Source organism: Megalobrama amblycephala, linkage group LG20 (genome assembly GCF_018812025.1).
Source record: "Megalobrama amblycephala isolate DHTTF-2021 linkage group LG20, ASM1881202v1, whole genome shotgun sequence".
Lineage (NCBI taxonomy): Eukaryota > Metazoa > Chordata > Actinopteri > Cypriniformes > Xenocyprididae > Megalobrama > Megalobrama amblycephala.
The window spans coordinates 15128343-15151870 of NC_063063.1; the positions used below are offsets into that span (position 1 = coordinate 15128343).

At 37.8% G+C, this 23528-nt stretch overlaps 1 protein-coding gene across 1 annotated transcript in view; it reads right to left on the reverse strand.

Annotated features, from left to right (window-relative positions):
* thrab (thyroid hormone receptor alpha b) overlaps nt 1–9203 on the reverse strand; it is a 165867-nt gene extending 156664 nt beyond the window's left edge. The window contains exon 1 of the mRNA XM_048171435.1: nt 8839–9203. The gene's annotated coding sequence lies outside the window, so the exon portion shown is untranslated. The remainder of the gene's footprint in view (nt 1–8838) is intronic.
* Nucleotides 9204–23528: the final 14325 nt, after the last annotated feature.

The following is a 23528-nucleotide window of genomic DNA, read 5'->3' on the forward strand; positions in this document are numbered from 1 at the left end:
GTTTCATTAAGGGAGATACGTTTAAGAACAGAGAACACAATGTTCTGTAAGAAACCTCTGTGCAACGCCTGTGTCGGTGGATAACGTTTTCCCTGCAGCCGGCCTTTTTGTTATCAGACTGAGACGCCAAATCTCACGAAGCATATTTTCTTTTTCAACATGAGAATGTGAAACAATATAAACACCATAATCATATGCTGACTCAAATGTATATGAATGTTCTGCACGATAATTGGCACAGTCTGCTTTATTACCGTTTTCTTTTTTTGTTCACTCTGTCTGAATAAAAATGCTTTTGTTCTGTCAATTTTTTGTTTTGTTTATGCACATTGTTTAATTTTTTCAACTAAACTAAACTTAATTTAAATAAACAAATAATCGAATTTTTTTTTTTTTTATGAGACCAAATATTCAAATACAATAGGTTTATATAAAATATCCATAGGTTTGCTTGGTCACACCAAAGAGGAAACAATAGGGGGAAAAAAGCAACAGGTGTTCCAGGGATCCAGGGAGATCGTGACCTGGACAAGTTGACAAATGATAGTAAACTCAAGGCAGCAGAAGCAACAAACAGAGCAGTTGTGATGTTGATTTTCCTGTTCCCTTTATGCAGGCCTCTTGAATCCTCTGTCAGTGTATGTAATCTGAAGATGTGATCTCTACCAGTCTCCATTATGAAATCTCACCTCAGTTCTCAACCCTCTTTCCTTTTTTCACAGAATATCACACATTATCTGCAGGTGCGGCAAGCTGCCGAGATCAATCCTAAGCCCGCTGCTGGAGGCTTCATGCAGTCAAGCCTTGCTGTAAGAAATGGCTCCAAACCGTAGAAAGAGTATGCTGCAAACTCAACTCAAAATCAAATCAAGTGATTTGCCCACACTGGTTTGCGCTGTAATTAGTCAAATGATTTACTTACTAATGTTTAAAGGGATAGTGCACTTTTTTTATTTTTTCTTCTGCAGAATATATATTTAAAAAAAAGAGAGATTGAGAAATGTGATGTTTTTGTTGTTGTTGTTGTTGTTTTCATACAACGGAAGTCAATGGTAACCAACACTGTTTGGATACAAACATTTCTCAAAATATCTTTTATGACCTGCATAAGAAAAAAAAAAAAGTCATAAAGGTTTGGACAATATCAAGGTGAGTAAAGATTTTACATTTTGCTGGGGAGGGGGATTATTTCTCAAAGAAAAGGCCAGTCTGACATGTTGAAGGTTCATTTCAAGAGCTATTCCAATGGAAAACCCCACATTTCCACCACCTTTATATGACACAACACAGACACATCTATCTTTCACAAACCTCATTCACAAACCTCTTGAGAGATAAAGAACTTTTTCTTTGAGAGATGCCAGAAATGTGACCATAAACAGGAGTTACATCCAACTGTGACAATGTACTGTAAATTAATGGAAGACATATTGGCTTGCAGCAAGAGAGCTGTCAGTTTTCTACAGCTGAACCGCACAACAACAAAAAACACAATCTCTATTCACTCAGTGGGGTTTTCAACATTACTTCTTTCTATAAAACCTTGAACAAAACAAACTATACAAGCAGCAAACAGCATGGGCTGACATGCAAGTTCAACATAGTCCAAATATCACAGGCTGGCATTTCAGCATTAAAATAAATGACAACAGATACTTTCTAGGTTTGTTGTATATGAAGGTATTTAGTGGTACAAATAGGCATCTGGTGTAACTGATGGCCTAAATATCAAAGGCATAATAAAAGGAAAATGATCAAGAGGTGTGGCACAACAGCGCTGCCAAACCCTCAGCTGCTGGAAGCAGTTCAGCTGAATTTCTCAAGCATGAATGTTTATAAAAGAAAGACCTCCTAAAAAGTAGAAGTTTCATAGTGAAATCAGATTCAAGACCATTTCAATGACCCAGACCTCTCAGACAAAATGATGCCAAGGTCATCTGCAAAAATATAAATAATAAAATATAATATAATATACTATACTATAATATAATATAATGCACAAAAAGATGCAGCTCTGCAATTCAGGCAGTGCAAATAATGTTTCTCGAAAAATAAACATTACCTACATTTACTTTCAATACTGAGCACGGTGACACTCCCATAACTCCCAGCGCATTTGATTTTCTGCCAGCTCACTTGTCATCCATTTTAGTGTACACTATCTATAGAAGTTATACATTACCCAAGATGACTCAAAATGGAAGTGGTGACGTATGCATTTTTCTGCTGTTGAATAATGCCTTTTATCAATACATCTGACTTGAAGTTTTCAGAAGATTCCTCATTTGTGCACATGCGACTCAAAACATCTAATGCAACCGAAACTGAAAACATGCGTTGTGCACCTCCCATGACACATATCACATACCATTCCAAGACTACAATTGTGCAGGAATGTGGAATGATGCATTTTTGAACTTTCAGTTCCATCTTCCTGAAGTCAATGGGTTTTTCTGAATGGGCTTTTGGTCAATGCCTGAAATAAGGTCTCCGCCACTCGTGATTTTTAAGCTTTTATTTGTCTTTAAAAATGTGGTTGCTAACAAACGGCTGAATGAGACTACAGAGGTTGTCAGGAACATTAAATGTCATCACATCATACAGGAAAACTCACTAGTCCGCTTTATACTCACTCTTTTGCAAACTATACTAAATCAAACTTTTCAACTTTTTAAATAAATATTGAAAGAAGCTTAGTATGCGACCTTGGTGAAGTGTGTTTGTACCCTTTTTATCTTTTTACTTCAGGCGACTGCATTTAGGCTTCAAAATGTGTAATAAAATGTGTAAAAATCAAACTTTTGTTAGTCACAGAGCTTATTTTCTGCAATAATCCAAAACTCAACAGAAATATCCTGTTGGCTTTTTGTTGAGGGAACCAGGGTGATGCCAACTTTCAAGTTGGCCTACAAATTTACATAAATTCTGCAACACTCTAATAAGACATAATAATGATATAAAAAAAAAAAATGTTATTTTTTATACTGCAGACTTTCAGTAAAGTTTTGTTTTTTGTCTCGCATCTGATGTTTTTTCATCTTTGGTGGAGTGTGCGAACTCTTTTGAAATGATTCACTATTTGGATATTTTTGTCTATGCACCTCATTTGGACATGAAGAGCACAGAAATGTATGTTGTTCTCACACCTAACATAAGAAATCTAAAAATTTGCACAGTGGGAGGAATTAGGCTAGAGGTAACCATTTTTATCCATACTGTAGAGATACAATCTATTAACACATTCAGCATGTTACGTGTTACACTTCATCACACTTTGTTGTTAGATAAAAGATACATATGTGACCACAAAACCAGTCATAAGGGTCAATTTTGTGAAATTGAGATTTATACATAATCTGGAAGCTGAATAAATAAACTTTCCATTGATTTATGGTTTGTTAGGATAGGACAATATTTGGCAGAGATACAACCATTTGAAAATCTGAGGGTGCAAAAAAATCATAATGTTGAGAAAATCAGCTTTAAAGTTGTCCAAATGAAGTCCTTAGCAATGCATTGTGACGAGCAGGGCGGGCGAGAGCCATGAGGGAACGGCGCGAGTGATAATGAGCATCAGCTGCGAATCACACCGGCCTCGAATCTCTCACGGAGGAGCTCCGGAAGCATAAAAGGAGGAGCGATGACAGTGAAGGACGAGAGAGGACCGGGCCTGGATTTTATTTTATGTTTTATTATGTTTGTGTGGCCGGCAGACGTCCGTGAGGGTCAATACTTTCGTTTTGTTCTTTGTTTATTTTATATTAAAGTTATGTTGAACGTTCGCCGGTTCCCGCCTCATTCCTCCCGTATCAACAAACTACGTTACATGCATATTCACTCACAAAAATAAATTTGATATATTTACGTTAGGAAATTTACAAAATAAATTTACTTAATATCCTAATGATTTTTGGCGTAAAAGAAAAATAATTTTGACCCATACAATTTATTATTGGCTATTGCTACAAATATACCCGTGGACTTATGACTGGTTTTGTGGTCCAGGGTCACATATAGGCTATATCCTATATGTGACCATACATCCAATGTTATTTTCTATAGTTTAATTCCATGCTGGGCTGAGTGTACCTCCAGTCACTGAATCTAATGCATTTTTTGCACCATTTCCAATGCAAAAAAATAAACCAGCACATTCCGAGCCAAAAAAGCAACAGGGAGGAAGCCACTGAGACCAGATTAAAAGGCTGTCTGAGATTTAGGACTGTTAATTAGTGTGAAGTGTGGCTTTAAAAAACCGCCTCTTGAGACTGTGTTCTAATAAAGGCTAGTATATACTTTCGTCTTGCACATATGCCACCCTCTGCGGTCGTGTATGTGTGAGGCGAGGGGGACGATTTTTGTGTGGAGCCCATTTCTGTAAAAAGGCCAGATCTCAACTGAAGTCCCTGGTCCTCATTGACATGGAAACCACATGAACAAACCAATAACAGAAACTATAGACAAAAAAAGATCAAATACAAATAGGAGTTGGCTTGAAAGTAAAGGACAATAAAAGACAGAGAGAGCTTTTTTTGTATAACAAACTGACAGAGAATATCAAACAAACCTATGCGTGTGTATCTGTGCGCCTGCAGGTCCATGTGCTTGTATGGGACACGTTATCTCAAAGGGGCCAGAACAGCGGTGGGTGGCGTTCATGGGTGATCATACTGAGTGGTGATAAATTCATGTTCCATGGGACAGTGGTTGTGCTTATCAGAACTGAAGCTGCACTGCCCTCTGCAAACGTTTTAGACCAAAGTCAAAGTTCAGTTTTCGGCATCTGTCACTATGCATCTGCTGTGAATGCAGTCAAAGAAAGAGGTTAACACGGTTAGCGCAGCCATGAATTATGTAACAGATGACACACAGCAAATCCAAGGCTATGTTACGGCAAAAAACAGTAATTATCTTTAAAAAGAAAAAGCAGGAAATTATACATGACCCCTTTTAATGCTCCAACACATAAAAAGAATGCTGTGCTAAACATAATTGAGCTCATTTGACATGCTTTCTCTGTGGAAACCCCACTTATACAGTATTAATAATAATAATATATTATAATACAATATAATATATGTTATAATAAAAGTATGAATGGATTTGTTATTGTTGTTGTTGTTATTATAAATAAGAGCAATATTAATAATTATTATCTTCATATGGAGGACCAGGAGTGCCACTTAAATCAATTAATCAATTAATTTATTTAATAATTCAAACATAAAATGTATATAAATAATCACTTTATATGAGCAAATTAATAGACATATTTAAAGTTGTTTATTTAATTCCTGATTTTAAATGTAGTTTAATAAAACAATAAATTTTAAAAATCTTTTTTGAATGTATAAATAAATAGACACATTTGAAGCGGGTTATTTAATTCATTTTTTAAAATGTAGATCAATAAAACAATAAAAAGTACATTAGTAAAATCCTTTTAAATGCGCATTTAAATCGCTTTTTTAAAAAGAATTTGGCAAATGCTTTTCTTTATCCAGTTGTCAATCAAGTAGTAAAATGCCATTGGACAGTACACACGTGGGAGCAACCAATTAACTTTCGTCTCAATTTGAAGAGCCAACCTTCTCTCACTTGTAACACTCACCGTCATTGGACAGTTAGTACGGTGATCGAGAGGGGACATGTTCGGTTCATTTAGTTTTGTTGTGGCAAAACTAAATGAACCCAATTATATACATTTTAACCATAAATGCTCATCTTGAGAGCTAGTTCAAGATGAGCATTTATGGTTAAAATGTATATAATTTTTATTTTTTTTTAGAAAATGAGCAATGGTTTCTCTAGATAAGACTCTTATTCCTTGTCTGGGATGTAGAACGCTTTGAAGCTGCACTGAAACTGTAATTTTGACCTTCAACCGTTTGGAGGCCATTGAAGTCCACTATATGGAGAAATATCCTGGAATGTTTTCATCAAAAACCTTAATTGTCTTTTCGACTGAAGAGAGAAGGACATGGACATCTTGGACGACATGGGGGCGAGTAAATTATCAGGAAATTTTAATTTGAAAGTCAACTAATCCTTATCTGCGTACACACGAAACCACTGAAACCGACTCAAAACGATGTAGTATACATGCCAGATCAGTATGTGGCGCTGTAATTCTGCCACAGAGATACACTAAAAACAAAGAATACGACTTGGAGCATGCGCATAAACCTTGAGCGTTGTACAAACAAATAAAGCTTTATTTTAGTAAAGCTAATAGGCTCGGTAGCTTCTCCGGCACGAACACAAGCATGTAGTCCACTATTGTTGTTGTTGTTGTTGCCGTTACGCGACGCAGGGTCGAGACGTGGGGTGACGAGATCTTCTTTTCACAAAATATACACAAGGGTGTCGTTTTCAGATTTATCCACTCTGGGACACGGTTTCAAAAAATAGCGGTTTCAGGTTCCCAAAATGCCAGATCCGTCTGGACGAAACACCTATACGATAAACAAATTTGCCGTATACTGCTAAACGCGTCTCTGTGTAAAGATGTCTACGTCTCTGTAAAAGATGTAGGCTCTACATCATTTTGTCACACAAATTTATAGTATGACTTCAGAAGACTTGGAATATAGTGCATGGATCATATTAACCACTTTTATGGTGCTGTTTTTACATACATTTTTTAAGCTTGAATGTCCAAGTCCTGACTCAATTTTATTAAACTGAAAAGAGGCCAGGATTTTCACTCAAAAAAGAATGTCATGGGTTTAGAATAAAATGAGGATGAGTAAACAATGAATTTTAATTCTTGAGTGAACCAATCCTTTAAAACAATAAAAGAACATCATATATTGTGGTGGGTTATACTATCTTACCACACTAAAATCTAAATTATACTATATAAAGAGGCAGGGCATTGTCTTTTAAAGCAGATGTTATTTACAGTAAACTGCTGCAATCTAAGGTACAACATTTTGCAGCATTTTACAAAAATAATAAAATCCTGAGCGATAACGTTGGTTGATGTTTTACAAAATGCATTTATCAGCTTTCTAGTGTGTGTGTTTTAGATAAAACTGCATGACACATACAGGGTGAGAGAAAGTACGTTGTGATAAACTATAGGTCACACTACACGTGCTCTCTCCGCTACTTACGCTAGAAATTATTTTACACCACAGTGCACAAACACAAACGGCAATGCTAAGGTTTTCAGCTTTGTATACTTCAATGCGCAAATGCTTCACTGTCTTATACAATCAAATAGTGAAAATCAGCCAACTGAGGTGTAAAGCTGAATGAGGTTGGGTGTGATGTGGCAACAATAAACAAATCAAAGTAATCAGGACGTCTGATATATGACACAAAGGATTGAAAACCCTTCAAGAATTTTCAAGTGCCTGATGGGTTTATAGAAGTGGCCACAAGCTAACCATTCTCATACTGCAAACCCATCATTGTTAGGCTGACAAACCTCAAAACCATTTAAAGTGCCCAGTATGCTTTTTGAGTGTCTGCTTTAGCAACATATTGACTGGGATTTCAGCTTAAGCTGCAAAACCTTAACTTATCATAACTGCTCAATGTTGACCTATATAGCAAGGGGCCATGGTATGGCGGGCTGCTAGGAGAGGGGCCAGGGGAGGTCACTTCCTCCCCATTAAAAACTCATCAGGGCCTGACACAACAAGCCAAGCTACTGTTGGACAATGACTGCAACTCATCCTTAACTGGCTTTATAGCTCAAGTCTATCAAGATGTGCTCACATATATCACATATACATATTTGTTTACAATATCCAACAAGTAATTCAGCAATTAAATGAGCATTTAGATGAGAAACATTACAGTATATCAAATCTATGCAACCTTTTCTTTACAATTATATACCATGATATATAACAGAAGATGTAATTTTAATATGACAACAGGTGGCTTGTATTCATTCTGCATGCATTAGCATATCTGATGCTCACTCACACATGCTTAAAAGTCAATTGCATGTTCCCTAGCACAATTCAAAAAGCAATTACTTGTTTAGTTATTAAAAACAGGTCACATTGATATTAATGACTTTGAATGTCATTAAATCTCACTTTAAAGTAATGCTAACTACATTAATCAAAATAGCAGTTTCCATATCTTCAAGCAATTCAAAATATGGAAAATGTCTTGTATAGTTGATACTTGTAATATATTATATAGTCTTAAAAAGACTGCCACTTTGACATACATATGTTTCCAAGCTCATACTATTTGAATACATAAATACAAAAGAAAAAGAAAATAAGAGAGCCTACTGTTGATACTGTATGGTGCATAATCTGTTTACTGTAAACAGTTCATACAAACTTTTCCCACAGGGAGCACACTAATGAAATTTCCATTTCTTCACCAATTTACCTGTTGGTACTGTATCTTCTGGGCACATGTTTTCCAGTGAATAGATTGGAAAAACAGCACCTGAAGTGAACCCATCAACACAAAACTCATGCAAGCTTCAGTATGTGTGTGTGTGTGTGTGTGTGTATGTGTAGCAGGCACACTGTACTGTACCAGTAGACGGGGGCTACAATGTGTCTGCTGGTACAGTATGTGCCTGCTACAAACTAGGCCCTACATACAGCAAGACACTCTCCGCGCCGGCAACCTGTGCAATGTCAGCCGTACTAACATGCAAAAGCCCGCGTGCACTAAAAGCCTCTAGTGTCTTAGAGTGAGGAGCCATGGGAATGAATCATTTTAGCTTTAGGACCGCTGACCTGTCAAACCATGCAGCTAGCGTACACTAGAATTAGCTTCGTATGGCAGAGGAACGCGAGCGAATATTGCATAGGCGCGAGAGCAGTAAATAAACACGCACAGCGCGCGACTCACCGGGTGAATGTTTGGCGGGTTTCAAGAAGATTGCGGGGTTCCTGCGAGTCGCAGATAAGTGAAAACGTCCTGCTTCGTGTATCCAGTGCAAGTGTGGAGACACTAGTGCACACAGTGAGCCGATACCTCCGCAGCGTGCCTTCAAACTAATGTTTCCTCCTCCCAAAGTCCTCCGTTTGCTCTTTCGGACGTGCCGTAGGCTCTTGGTGGTGGGTTTTCCCCTTAGTTTGAAGGGGAGAAAAGTCCTCTGCCTTGCCCGTGCTGCCACGACAGGGATTTGAAATGAAGAGAAATACTACGATCGCTCCTCCCTCCCCAGTCCCACTCATGTACAGTACCACAGGGAGCGTATAAAACAATTTAATAAAACGATCTACTGCTCTCTACAGGACTAACACTGTAAAATACTTACATTACTGCACTCTCTCTGTCTCTCTCTCTCTCTTAAACTGCTGTCATGTGAGGCGAATGACAGCGCGCGAGGCGTCAATGTCCTCATCATTGAAGATCCTCCTCACCGCTTCGCTTCTGATTTAAAGGTGCACGCGGAGTTTTTGCTAATTAAAAGGATTTAAACAGAGAGAAATGAACAGCAGTTTTGGGAAATAGCAAGGGTTAGTTCACCCAAAAACGAAAATATTGTCATTAAGTACTCACCCTCATGTCGTTACACACACCGCTGTAAGATCGTTCATCTTCGGAACACAAATTAAGATATTTTTGATAAAATCCGAGCGATATATGACTCGGTCGAGAAAGGTGCTAAAGACCATCGACGTGACTGCAGTGGTTCAACCTTAATTTTATGAAGCGACGAGAATACTTTTTGTCCACAAAAAGTAAAAAATAAAGTCATTATTTCGTTTCGTTTTTGCGCACAAAAAGTATTCTTGTCGCTTTATAAAATTAAAGGGTTAGTTCACCCAAAAATGAAAATTCTGTCATTTTTTTGACGCACCAAAAATATTCTCGTCACTTTATAATATTAATATTGAACCACTGTACTCACATGAACTGATTTAAATATGTTTTTAGTACCTTTTTGGATCTTGAGAGAGGAAATGTCATTGCTCCCTATATGCATTGCCTCACGGATCCATCGGATTTCAACAAAAATATCTTAATTTGTGTTCCGAAGATTAATGAAGGTCTTACGGGTGTGGAACGGCATGAGGGTGAGTAATTAATGACAGAATTTTCATTTTTGAGTGAACTAACCCCTTAAGGTTGAACCACTGCAGTCACGTCGACTGTTTTAATGATGTCTTTAGCTTTCTGGACCTTGAAAGCCCCTTCAGGACATATCATGCAATTACAGTGTTTATCCATGTCATCTCTTTTATTTTAAAAATTCATGTAGTAGAGTCCAGGATAAAGGTATGGATCACCAGGTGAGCAATTCGCTGGTCCAAACTGAGTGAGTAACCACCTTCTTTAATGTTGAAGCTATTTCCTGTGAATGTACAAGTACAACTAAAATAACTGGAAGCAGCTGACACTGTTAATAAAAAGGTAAAAATGGCCGTGGACACTCTTACGTTAAAAATAAGGTGGATAAAATTTAAAAATGAAAAATCCAAAGAGTAATGAAACAAACAAGCCACAATAATGTGCAGCTCTTGACACAGAGTAAAGGAAAATGTTTGGACATCAACTGCCAAGTACAAACACTCATCCGCATCACAGCCACTGCAAGGGATGGAAGTAAACAGATGAAATGGAAAAAAGCAAAGGGTAAACAAGCCGATATACTACAGTAGCAGTTAGTGAACAAACTTCATGCATCCAAGGTGACAGGTGTCATTAGAGTGCAAAACTTCTGGGATTAATAAGAACAATCTAACTGTAAAGAAAAATGTGCACATTCAAATGGTTTGTTCACCCAAAAATGAAAATATTATGTCATCATTATCTAACCCTCATGTCATTCCAAACCTGTATGGCTTTCCTTCTTCATTTTGAAGAATGTTTCAACTGTTTATTTTCCATTCATTAAAAGTGATTGTGGTCCAAACCAACATTGGATACCATTTTCAGTGTAGACGTTCAGTGCATTGACAGAAAAACACATTTTTCAAAAATCTTCTTTTGGGTTTCACAGAAGAAAGAAAGTCATATACTGGTTTATTTTCACTGACCTTGATGTCCTAATTTCTGAAAAGTCTATGAATGCCAGTGATCTCAAGTGAAACAGTTGGCTAGCATGTCAATATTTTAAGCATGCTTTTTAGAGGTTTTGAGATTTTAGACATTTTCTTGGAAATATATAAATTAAACATTTGAATAACAATGTTATTGAATCATACAATCATATTACTATATTGCCTCATGGGAAAAATACATCAACATGTTCTTTTAAAGGTTGTTCTGCTAAAATCCCACAGTGAGTTATAAAGATGGCACATGCTTGATACCTTCTCAAATTTGTACATGCTGCCCAGTGGCGGGGGGAGGGTGGTTGGGTCCCCCTGAGTTGGTCTCCCCCGCCCCCTTCCTTCCATGCTCCCCACTATTCTCAATTCCTTAAATGTAGAATATAATTGCATTCTATGTCTAGGTATGAGGTATGACTAATTAAACCTAAAACAGAATGAGTCATTTGAGCATAAGTGAAGGACAACTGGACTAATTAGAAACATGAATATTCATAAGCTGGAAAAACCTCAGAATCAAACAAACCCTGAGCAAACAACACATCTTCAGGAATTCAACAGCCGTTAATCTAGAAAAACAATGAAACACAGTGCTTGAGCACTGAAAATACTTTCACTCTCATATGAATCCAAATTAAAGACTCATCTTTGCCCAGTGTGGCTGTGCATGTCCCTGCATAAATAACAAAAGAACCTGTAATTTTCAATTTGGATGCTGATATTTGATTGAAAAGTCCTTTCTTCTTCTTCTTCTTCTTCTTTTTTTTTTTTTCTCCTACAAAGAACTAAGCAGGGGAACAGGGCAGCACATTCAGCCAAAAGGGATGACTGGCAGATAACAATCTTCTGCTCAGAATGTCTAGGATTCCATTCAATTCCAAATCCACACTTGTTCTATATTACCTTTAGCCATTAAATGCCAACATGACTTTGTTAGGACAATATCCCATATAACATAGTACAAAATACTGTTTAATTTTGCAGAACACTTTTGTTAAAGCTAATAAGGAACAATTTCTACTAACAGCACATTTCCTGCAAATCTATAATTTTGGCCTTTTGGGTTCCATGAAAATAAATGCTCATGTATAAGTAATTGTTCATTTTAAGTCATGTTTATTGCCTTAAAGTCAAGATATTTCACACAGCAGACATAGCAATTGTTTTTTTAGCATTAACTACTTTTTTTAGGTTTATATACTGTCGCAGACTGCATTTCCCATCATCCTCCCTGACACTTAACCACGAAACCTGAACTCACCTATAACCTCATCACCAGCACTATATAGAGTGTACACACTCCCTCAGTCATGGTCTGACCACACCTGATGCTACAAACTTACCTACTTAATGTTCCTGGCTACCTTGCTAGCTACTGCTGTTACCTCATCCAAATCGATCTCCAGTCATCCAAGTCATCTTCCAGTCATCACGTCATCCAAGTCACCTTCAGTCATCCTTTGTCTCAATGTTGTTCCCTCGTGTGTGCTCCAATATTTCTGTAAGACAAAGACTCAAAGTTAATAATACAAGTCTATGTCATCTGCTAGCAATCTCAAGTATCATCACTTACCTGTTAATCCATTGTGTTCTTGCTATATCAGCAAAAAAAAAAAACCTGTTTGAGTTTTACCTCAGTTTTTTCTGCAAGACAGAAGGTCAAACCAACAAGATGAGCACAGCAGGTTTTTCCAATCACTCCCCCGAAGATCTTTTCCTCTCCTTTACAAGATGGCTATCCCCTGGAAAACTACATGGAGGAGTCCCTCATGCTCTGCCACCTGATCTCCTGGAGCGACGGCACTCTAAAGACCTATTTTTGGAGTGGGGTGAATGACCACCTGTTTCAACTACTGTCAGCGGGAGCTACCACTTGCACTGTGGCACACATGGATTTTGGGCTGTGGCTGAGTGGCTTACCATTCACAGTTGAAGATATAGAAGATAAGGGCATCACCAGTCTCTCAATCGCTTTCCTCACTCTTCACGGCCACCATGAACCCAGAGTCAGAGCAAAAGCCTGCCAAGGACCTCAATCCTGAGGCCACCGTAACCCAGAGCCTGCTGAGTCTGTCCAGGTGTGTAAGCCTGACCCAATGTCCATCCTGGAACTCGAGCCTGAACCAGTGTTTGTCCCATAGCCCAAACCTATGCTCGCCATGAGCATGAACCACAAGCCAGAGCCCACTGCAGACCCAGAGATGAAGCCTGCCAAGACAGACCAGGTATGTCTGCTTGTGCTGATGTTCATGCCTGGTGGAGTTTGACATCATGGAGTGGAGTTCCACTCTTCCTCATGCCCCTGAAGTCTGTACCTCCTCATGTGAACTCCTTAATACCCTGATTCCCACCTACATTAAACAGTCACTACTGTTGGTCCCATCCAGTCCTAAGTCATCCAAGTCGTCTCTGGTCAAGCACAACTCCAAGTCTTTGTTGCCCAGTCCCAAGTCTCCCCCACTGCGGATCATCCCACCCAGCTTCCCTCTCCCTCTTCCACTACCAAAGATAAACAGTTCCTCAGTCTTGTCTCCACTGTCTCCCTTCAGCCCCTCAGCTCATCTGGCTTGGCTACCCAATCATCAGCTCCACCTTGGTGTGTGGATCCCTAAGCCTCCAAACCAAGAACTCCACCTTGGCCCTCCAACCTATCGGCTTCACCTTGGCTCAACCCACCCTCGGTTCCACTGTGGTCCGCCATCCCTCAGGCTTCGCTTGGTCAGGACCTATTATGCTTTTTTACATTTTCAACTGTCTTTAGTTTGTAATGTTGCTTTGAGAATGAAAAACATCTGCAAAGATACAAAGCAAAAGTCCACTCCAAAGAAAGTTATTCTCTATAAGTAAGCATGATTTCTGATCTACCTGAAACAAGAGGTCTGCCTTTGTGTTTGGATTTTGGAGGACAGAAGTTCGGTACTGAAACCATCGTCAGTCAGCAGCATTCTGTTCTTGCATGGATGTTAAAAAAAGATTTCATTTTGCAGTACAGCTAGTAAGCCAACAGTTTTGGCTTGTAGCTTTGAGTGACAGATGTCATATTTAATTTAGCTTATTTTTCTCTGACATTTTTTACTGTGTTGACAATATCATGATAAGACAAATAACAAGTCCTTGAATAGGCTAGCCAACATTTTATATCTGTTATACCCAATCACTCTCTCTTTCTTTAGGGGAAATTTAAATGTGAGATTCTGGAAATGAGATCTAAATATAGTCGGGAAGAAAATCATTGTAAATGGATAGCAGGTGAACACAGAGTGAATTTTAAGCGGGAGCGGGTGGGTGCGGAATAGAACTTGCGGAAGCGGGACGAAAAAACAGTCCCATGCAAACCTCTACCTGAAATGCCTTGATTGTAGTCTTGAGTTTTCTTCAGGGAAAGTACAGTTACGTGTAAGCACTCGTTGAGTTGCGTGTTTCACTATTAGTGTGTTGAAACTTGCGGTTAGGGTAAGGGGTGTGACATTTCTGAAAAAAACTTGAAGCGAACCAATCACAACACACTGGTCCAGCAGACCAATCAGAGCACATTACGCTTTTCGGAAGGAGAAGCTTCATAGAGACTGGAACTAAACCAAGCATCACTGACAGACTGGAAAGAGAAGTGCTGCAACAATGTAAAATATGTGAAAAAATAATGAATGCATGAAAACCCATTCTAGACCTCAGAAAAAAAAATCAAGACTTTGAAAAGGGCATAATATGGCCTCTTTTAAGTTCATGGTGATTTAAACAAACTTAAGAGTGCTTAGAAATTCCTCAATATATCAAATAAATATATACATTTGTGCTTGAGATGTTATTGAGACTGGACCCACCACATCTAATGATTCAAGCTGCTAAGAACATCTCATCCAAAATTCTGCTCTTCCACACACCCGTGAGGACAATCCCTCTGATCTCAGTGCTAAACCATAGATAACATATAAAGTTACCAATGATAAGAAGTCGAGTGTCAACATACGATGAAGGATTGTCAATGCATATTTTGTGAAGTGTTCTTCAAGGCCCACCGCAAACGCAAAGCGCCATGCACAGTAATGTTTCTGTCATCAGATCATCATCATAACTGATGTTCAAAATATTTTGAACACTGCAGGAACAGTGTCCTGAACAGATATTTAATAAGTCTTATGAGTGCTGTGTTTTTCTGTGATGTGTATGAACCTTCAGGCTAAATCCTTTTAAAGTCAGGCCCTCTAACAGACTAAAATTTTGCCTCGAGGCAAGTATGCATAATGTATCTTTTTTTTTTTTTTTATTTACTGAATAGTTTGTCATTTAGATCATTGTAATTTAAATCAGTTGAAAAATAAAGAACACTCTCAATGCATAAAATGGTTTGGGTTGAGGTGGTGAAAGAATGCAATGATTTTAGTGTAATTTTAAAATTGCACTAATTTAGGGAATTCATGCTGATCTAAACTATCTTTTTAGGGTATACAGGCAACTTGAAACTGCCCCAGAGGGTCAAATAAAGGTATGATGGAATCATTGCTGCAAAGAACTCCTTCTTCCTCATCAAATCCTGGTCTCCCACAGTATGATCCTGCATAAAACTCTTTAATGGCGCATGTTAATACTTAACACAAATGCCTACATCTTGTAAAGTACAATCCAATTACTGCCTCAAAACCAGCTCTGAGCCTAGTAAAATTGCTTTCAAATGGATGGATTAGAAACCAAAAACGGTAAACTTAAAAATCCAGGTTCTTTTGGTTAAGGGGAAAACTTTAAGATTCTTAAAGATTCTTAAAGATTCTTTAAGATTCTTAATCACTTTTTGTGGAATTAAGTAAGGTTTTAAATAAAGAGATTTTGGTATCAAAAACACAAAAACAAGTATCAAACTCACAGAAAAGTGATTGTTAATGGGAAGGAATAGCAGTTTCGTCGGCATGGACACAATTCTTTCAGCCGTTAGGAACCTTGATAGTTTTTTTGCAGCGAGAGCTCATCAGGGTTGGTATCCTGGGTGGAGTAAAAAAGGAAGTTGATTTAGTACGAGTGCAGAATGTTCTTATGTTCCCGTCTTTCTTTAAGCCAACAAGCCAGAAACAAGACTTGTGCTTGTACGTGATTCCAGTGTTTGCAGCACACAGACTTATTTGTGAGTAACATATTCCAAAAGCTTTTTTCTTTATTAATTAAAAGATGTCCGGTGGACCGACAAAGCCGGCGTTGTCATAGTGCTGGCACAAATATAATGTCTACAGAGCAGCTGAAGATGACATTAAAGGCGGCGAACGAATCCTTTGATAGGCTGTTTATGTCACTACAGTACACCCCTACAAAAACACAGTAGCTTGACTCCTGTGTTTATGGTGCCACAGCTAATTATGCCTCATGTTCCTGCAACCTTTCCACTTTGCATTCATTCAAAAGTAAATAAATAAGGGTTAATTTAGTAAATGGAGAAAGGAAAGCTCGGGAAGCGTGCATTATGGCAGAAATCTGATAAAACATGAGTGCTTTGGCTAGTTGCTCTTGAATAATTGCAGGACTTCACTGAAGCTGGATCCATTTATGGCATTAGTCTGTAAATCTGCTTTTTAGTGGAATCTTTTTAGACGTGTTCTTCACATAATCGTTCTTTTAATGGTGACCCTCACATCAGTATCTCTCTAAAGCAAAAATATCTTTTTAAGTTGAATGAAATGTCTTATTCTGCCACTGTAAGTGGTGGGGGTAAATAATCTAGTCCAGACTCAATGATAATACAATATTTACAGGAACAGTCATCATGGAACAACTTGGGTTTAGGTCAAGTTGAAGGCCACTTAACCCCAAAGCCGCCGTTGTCATAGTGCTGGCACAAATATAATAGCTACAGAGCAGCTGAAGATGACATCAAAGAAGGTGAACAAATCCTTTGATAGGCATGCGGAAAGTATAACCGGGACTGTGCTCAGAGGATCTTTGCAGACATCCACACCCCTTTTTTGTTGCTACTCGCACCTCTACAATCCGTCTTCAAAACCATATGAAGACAGCCAGATGTGCAACAATAATGCTTGGAATTATAAGGTTCTATCTGACATTTTTTGTCAAAATTGAGTTATTCACATATTCTACTTATTTAGCCTAGATTATGTGGGGGTTTTTTTAATGTTGTGTGAATTTTGGGAATTTTTATTTAGAAAACAAAAATTTTCTATCTACAAAGTCGAATGGAATGCAAAAACTGTGTCCATGCACAAATTACAAAACAATGTGTCTACACCGGAAGCTAGCGGTGCGACGAGACAAAAGCAAATAGAACTCGTTGATGTTGAATCAGTGAAAATCAGTGGGCGTAAAAAACATTTGGAACCACTGACTTAGCCTATATCTGTCTCCTGCGGAGACAAAAGTTTAACAAAGTTAAACAAAGTTTTAACTTACAAAGTTTTAATAAAAATAACAATGTTTTAATAATGTCAGTAAGATTTTTTATTTTTTTTTAAATTAATACTTTTATTCAGCAAGGATGTATTAAAGGGATAGTTCACCCAAAAATGAAAATTTGATGTTTATCTGCTTACCCCCAGCGCATCCAAGATGTAGGTGACTTTGTTTCTTCAATAGAACACAAATGATGATTTTTAACTCCAACCGTTGCCGTCTGTCAGTCAAATAATGCTAGTGGATGGGAACTTCTACTATAAGAGTAAATAAAACTTGCATAGACAAGTCCAAATTAAACCCCGCGGATCGTGACGACACTGATGTCCTAAGATACGAAATGATCGGTTTGTGCAATAATCGATCAGACATCACTAAGCGAATGCTGAACGCGGTTGGACATAGTGGTGTATTAGAGTTAAAAAATGATATAAATACTGTTCGGTTTATTGCACAAACCGATCGTTTCGTGTCTTAGGACATCAGTGTGTCGTCACGATTCGCAGGGTTTAATTTGGACTTGTCTATGCAAGTTTTATTTACTCTTATAGTAGAAGTTCCCATCCACTAGCATTATTTGACTGACAGACGGCAACGGTTGGAGTTAAAAATCATCATTTGTGTTCTACTGAAGAAACAAAGTCACCTACATCTTGGATGCGATGGGGGTAAGCAGATAAACATCAAATTTTCATTTTTGGGTGAACTATCCCTTTAAATTGATCAAAAGTGACAGTAGAGATATTTATAATGTTACAAATCAAATAAATTCTGTTCTTTTGAACTACTTAAAGAATCATGGAAAAATGTATCACAGTTTCCACAAAAATATTAAGCAGCAAAGCTGTTTTACATTAATAATAAGAAATGTTTCTTGAGCACCAAATCAGCATATTAGAATGATTTCTGAAGAATCATGTGACACTAAAGGCTGGAGTAAAGACTGATGAAAATTCAGCTTTGCCATCACAAATCTTTTTCACAATATTATTGATTTTACTCTATTTTTAAGCAAGAGACTTCTTTCAAAAACAACCCTAAACTTTTGAATGATAGTGTGTAGGCAATAAAAGCAGTTATTTTAAATATTTTAATATGTGCTACACTGTACTGATTGTACTTTGTTTTTGTAATTATTACTTTTTCCTTTAGGCCTACCTTTTTAATTTGAATCTATTTTGTAATTAAACTTTAGTTTTGATATAAATATGAACTTGCTTTGCCTAATAGCTGTCACGTAACATATAGATGAAGCTCTTGAAGACGAGGAATAACAGGAAACAGGATCTTTAACCCTCTGGAGTCTGAGGCTGATTTGGGGCCTGGAGAAGTTTTGACATGCCCTGACATTTGTGCTTTTTTCAGTTGTTCGTAAACATATTAATGGAAAAAGTGTCATTACACTGTATTCAGCACAAACTAGGCTACAATAATATGTGAGGAACATGTATGTACATGTTTGTGTTTTTGAAGGAATAACATTTATGCGTGGTTATTGAAAAAACAAAAAACTTAAGTCACTGAAATAAGGCCAAAAAAAGTATAGTAAATCTGTGTTTACAATACTTTAGGGTATTGGAGGTTGTACACTAGAGTTTTTGTTTCAAAATTATGTAAAAATTATGCTGCCTACTCCTTCATATAAAACAATATATTGATTTAGTTTTTGTAAGACACTTTTTGCCAAGAAACACAGTATGCATGGAGGCGTGAATCACCACTGAATAATGGGCCATTCTCACCTGAGAAGACAAAAGAATTGCATAGTAATGAGCTGAAATGACTTGCATATTAATGAGGCATTTCAGTCAGGTAGGCTGTGAAAAAAACCTTCTGTGATGTCTCAAGCTCATCATGATATATGAAACATACAGAAAAATATTATTACAATATAAAGTAATGGTTTTATATTATACTTTAAAATATAATGTATTTCTGTGATGCAAAGAGTCTGAATATAGGCTTTTAGTTTAAAAGCATGCACATTTGGAGAAATATTGGATTCTCATATGCTTATGTCAATTTTCTATACAGAGGAGTTATATTTATTTAATATTCATTGCCATTACTATGAGCGCTGGTGTTTTCAATTCATACTTGAAGTCGGAGGGCGCTCTCTGTGCATTTTTAGTCCACAAATTCATCTAAAAGAAGAAGAGGTTATTCCATGAATGGAGTTTCCAATTCATACTGCAGCCGGAGGGCGCTAAAGAAACAAAAACTCATCTAAAATTAATCTATAGAAGAAAAGAAAACAGGAACTAACTGCATGTCTTCTAGAGCTCGCTAACCATGACTTTTACATCCAGATAAACACTTTTCAAGACAATAAATACACGATTGAGACGATGAATGCATGTATTGCCTCTGAATTTGCGTCTGAATAGCGCTGGCTCCGTGGGCGTGGCCGCATTAGCGGATAATGAGCTGAATCATGGACTTCTGACATGGCTCTCTTTTCATACAGATTACATAAACACAGAAGGTTTGTTTTCGATTTGACTTACATGATTTAAAACCTGACATCTTAACGTTTTTTTTAGACATAAGTGTAATTTTTCTGTGATTAGTATTCACTAAGTTACAGTTCATTTTCTGAGAACTATCAGATTGGACTTCGTTCAGAGGGAGAGGAGAAATCACACATCATGTTAGTTTTCTTTATTTTACAAAAAGCACAAAATTTTGTTTTTACTCTGAGTGTATACAAATAAAAGAAGATATTCTATAGTTTCAATTGATATATTACTTATGTCTCTATGACAAAAAATGACGGAGTATTTTAAGTCTGTTTTGCTGCAATGTGAAAAAAAACCTGCAAAACGCGCCGGCGCGTTTTCAGACCTCAGAGAGTTAATGACGAATCTCAGGAAACTCTTAACAAACACCAAAAACACACGTATACATTGATGAGATGGGGCAAAGAACTGAAAGACACAGGGAGAATATATACTAGAGCACATGAGGAGTGATTAACAAGGCACAGGTGAATGACACTAATTAGACAGACTTGGAAGACACGTCTAGGCATCAAGGCATGTCCGACTCCAATGTTAGCGTCACTTCCTGTCTCCTGAGATACCTTCATCTGATCATTTTTGAAGGCAGCATAGATGTATCCTTCGCTGCCTTTGATATCCCACAATCCTGTGCTTTACATTCTGTGACACTTCAGCTAGAAAAATAAAGATGGCATCTGAAAGTTGTGTTTGCTGGTCAGTTTGTGTGTAAATGTATGTTTTTGACCAACGTTTTCCACTTTTGATGTCATTTCTAGTGAGATATTACTACTGTATAGTAATTAAATATTTGTTTAGTTCTCATCGAAGCTCAAGCTATTTTGCGGTGGATCATTAAACCGTTACGCTGCCTCAGAAGTCTGTCCGAAATCAGTTTCGTGAGGTGCCTTCATGCACAAACGCTGCCTTATAAGTCATTGCCTGATAGGGCAGCGAAGCAACAAGTCAGCAGCCTAGGTTTTCAGATGCAGCCTAGGTCACGGACTAAACCAAAACTACAATGAAGGGGGGGACACATCGACTATGTATGTAACAATAGCTTTCAAAGCTCGGAATTTTTCAAAGGTCTGATGTGAAGAGACAGGTATCTCACGAGACGAGACTCGAGATTGAGTTCACGAGACGAGACGAGACAAGATTTTTACACACTATTTTTAAGAAATCCTCAATGGCGAAATACATGACTAGAAAAAATATTCTGCAGGTGTATTTGAAATGTTTTAACTAATCATCTTGTAATTAATGTCATTTCAGTTCTACTTTCTTACTATGAATTATCATATGCAGTAAAAGACAACAATACTCAAGCACTGTAAAAGGTTTTGCTTCTAACTCAACTGACTGACTTCTCTTCTGTATGATTTCAGTCTCTTCAGACCTTACTGTACATGATTTATGAGCTTCTACAACATAGAAATAAAAACAGTATAAATAAAAATGTTAACACTTTACAATAAGGTCTCATTCATTAACATTAATGTATTAACCAACATCAACTAACAATGAGCAATATATTTGCTACAGTATTTATTAATCTTTGTTTATGTTAGTTAATAAAAATAGTCATTCATTGTTAGTTCATGATAGTTCACAGTGCATTAACTAATGTTAACAAATGAAACCTTACTGTTTGTGCTTAATATGATTAAGAGAAAACTGTTATTAATTTTTTTATGGTAACACTTTACAATAAGTGCAACCATAATCACACTCTCTCAATATTCAAAGTGCAAATAAGACCAAATTTTTCTCTGATACAGAGCTAAGAGATGATTACAACTACACTGCCCAGCCTAAAATAGCTTTCATATTGAGAGATATTTGCATTCATCATGGAGCCGTTTTCAAAATGCGGGGTATTGAAATCGCGTTTGAATGCACGCTCGCGTTTACTTTCACTTTCAGCGATCGCGCGTAACTCTGTAAATATGGAGCGGCAGCGACCGTTATCAAACTGGATTAAATGTTTTTTATTTAAAGGTCCCGTTTTACATGTTTTTTTGAAGCTTTGATTGTGTTTATAGTGTGCAATATAACATGTGTTCATGTTTCGCGTGTAAAAAAACACAGTATTTTTCACATAATTTACTTATCTGTATACCGCTGTTTCCACTGTCATAAAAACGGGTTGATGACTTCCTTGTTCTATGAAGTCCCTCCTTCAGAAATACGTAACGAGTTCTGATTGTGCCAGCGGTTCCTGTGTTGTGATTCGACAGCTCTGAGCGCACCGTGCCTGGAAAAGTCACGCCTCTTACCATAACGTGGAGATGCACGCGCTCAGTGTTATTGTAAACATGTCTTTAATTTTACCCTATCAATTTGAGCCGGAATCAGACCCGGTGATTGGACTGCGGGATGAAAATAACAGCGTTTCGACGACATGGCGACAAACACACTCTACAAACGCAACTCTTGTGTATTCCTGTGGGCGGAGGTTAGTCAAAAAACTGTTTTAGTGACGTCATTAAAGAAGGAAGTAGAGGGATGTAGTCCAAACTGGCCGTTCGATGTAGGCGACTTCTGTTAAATAAAATATCTCGCTTGGCATTGAACTTTGAGCTTTAAAATTTTACAGATTTTATTTATACTCTAACAACAACATTACACACTAACTAAAGTTTGAAACATGGGATCACGAAGAACGGGACCTTTAAATACAAAGCAAAACGACAGTGGAGGCGTAATGTAAACGAAGCGGTGGCATATTCTTTCCTAATCTTCCTAACCACTCTGTCATGGCAATATCACGAGACTACTTTTCGCCTCGACGAGAAATCTCGTCACATATTAGTCTCGCGAGATCTTGTGCCACGAGATCTCGTCACACCCCTACTGGCCAGTTTATTGATTACATCAGCTCAGTATCATAGGCCATGTACACATAAGTTTCAGTAGTGACAACCGCATTTAAATGTGGGGATGAATCCTCTAAATTATGAAATTGAATGTAAGCAAGTCTAAATGTCAGCATTATCATATAAAGAATTTAAATATTTAGTTTATATATCAAACAATGAGTATCAAAGAGTGCGCTACCCGCACCTCTACAATGAGTTCACATCTTGAACGGCCATCTCATGAGGGCTCAGTTCAGATGTCTAAGAGGTCTAAGATGGGCCTGAGACCAACCGTCCTTCTTGGGAACGAGGAAGTAGCAACTGTAGATGCCTGACTCGCTGTGGGGCAGAGGGACTGTTTCCCCTTCACCAGTAGACTCATGACTTCGGTGCGGAGGATGTGGGCCACGTTGCTCCTTACCGAAGTATTGACCACGCCTCTGAAGCAGGGGGGTCTGCAAGCGAATTGGAGCGAGTAACCTCATTTTATCATTTTCAGAATCCATTCTGACATGCCGGGGATGGCTTTCCAAGCCTTAGCCCTGGTGGCAAGGGGTTGAATAAGTTTGGGAGACAACCCACTGCCCTGAGGCTGGGGGCAGATGCCCATAGCTTGTGGAAGAAGAAAAGTTTTCTTTTTCTAAGAATTTTTGTGTTTTATTTTGTTTGCTATAACAGCATTCTTTTGCATGGGAACGTGAGCTGAGACGGGCCCACTAGCAACAGGATGTTGTGAGGGAAAACAAGTAATTTTGGAGGGTGGTCCGGCCACGGCGAGATCTAGCCCTCCC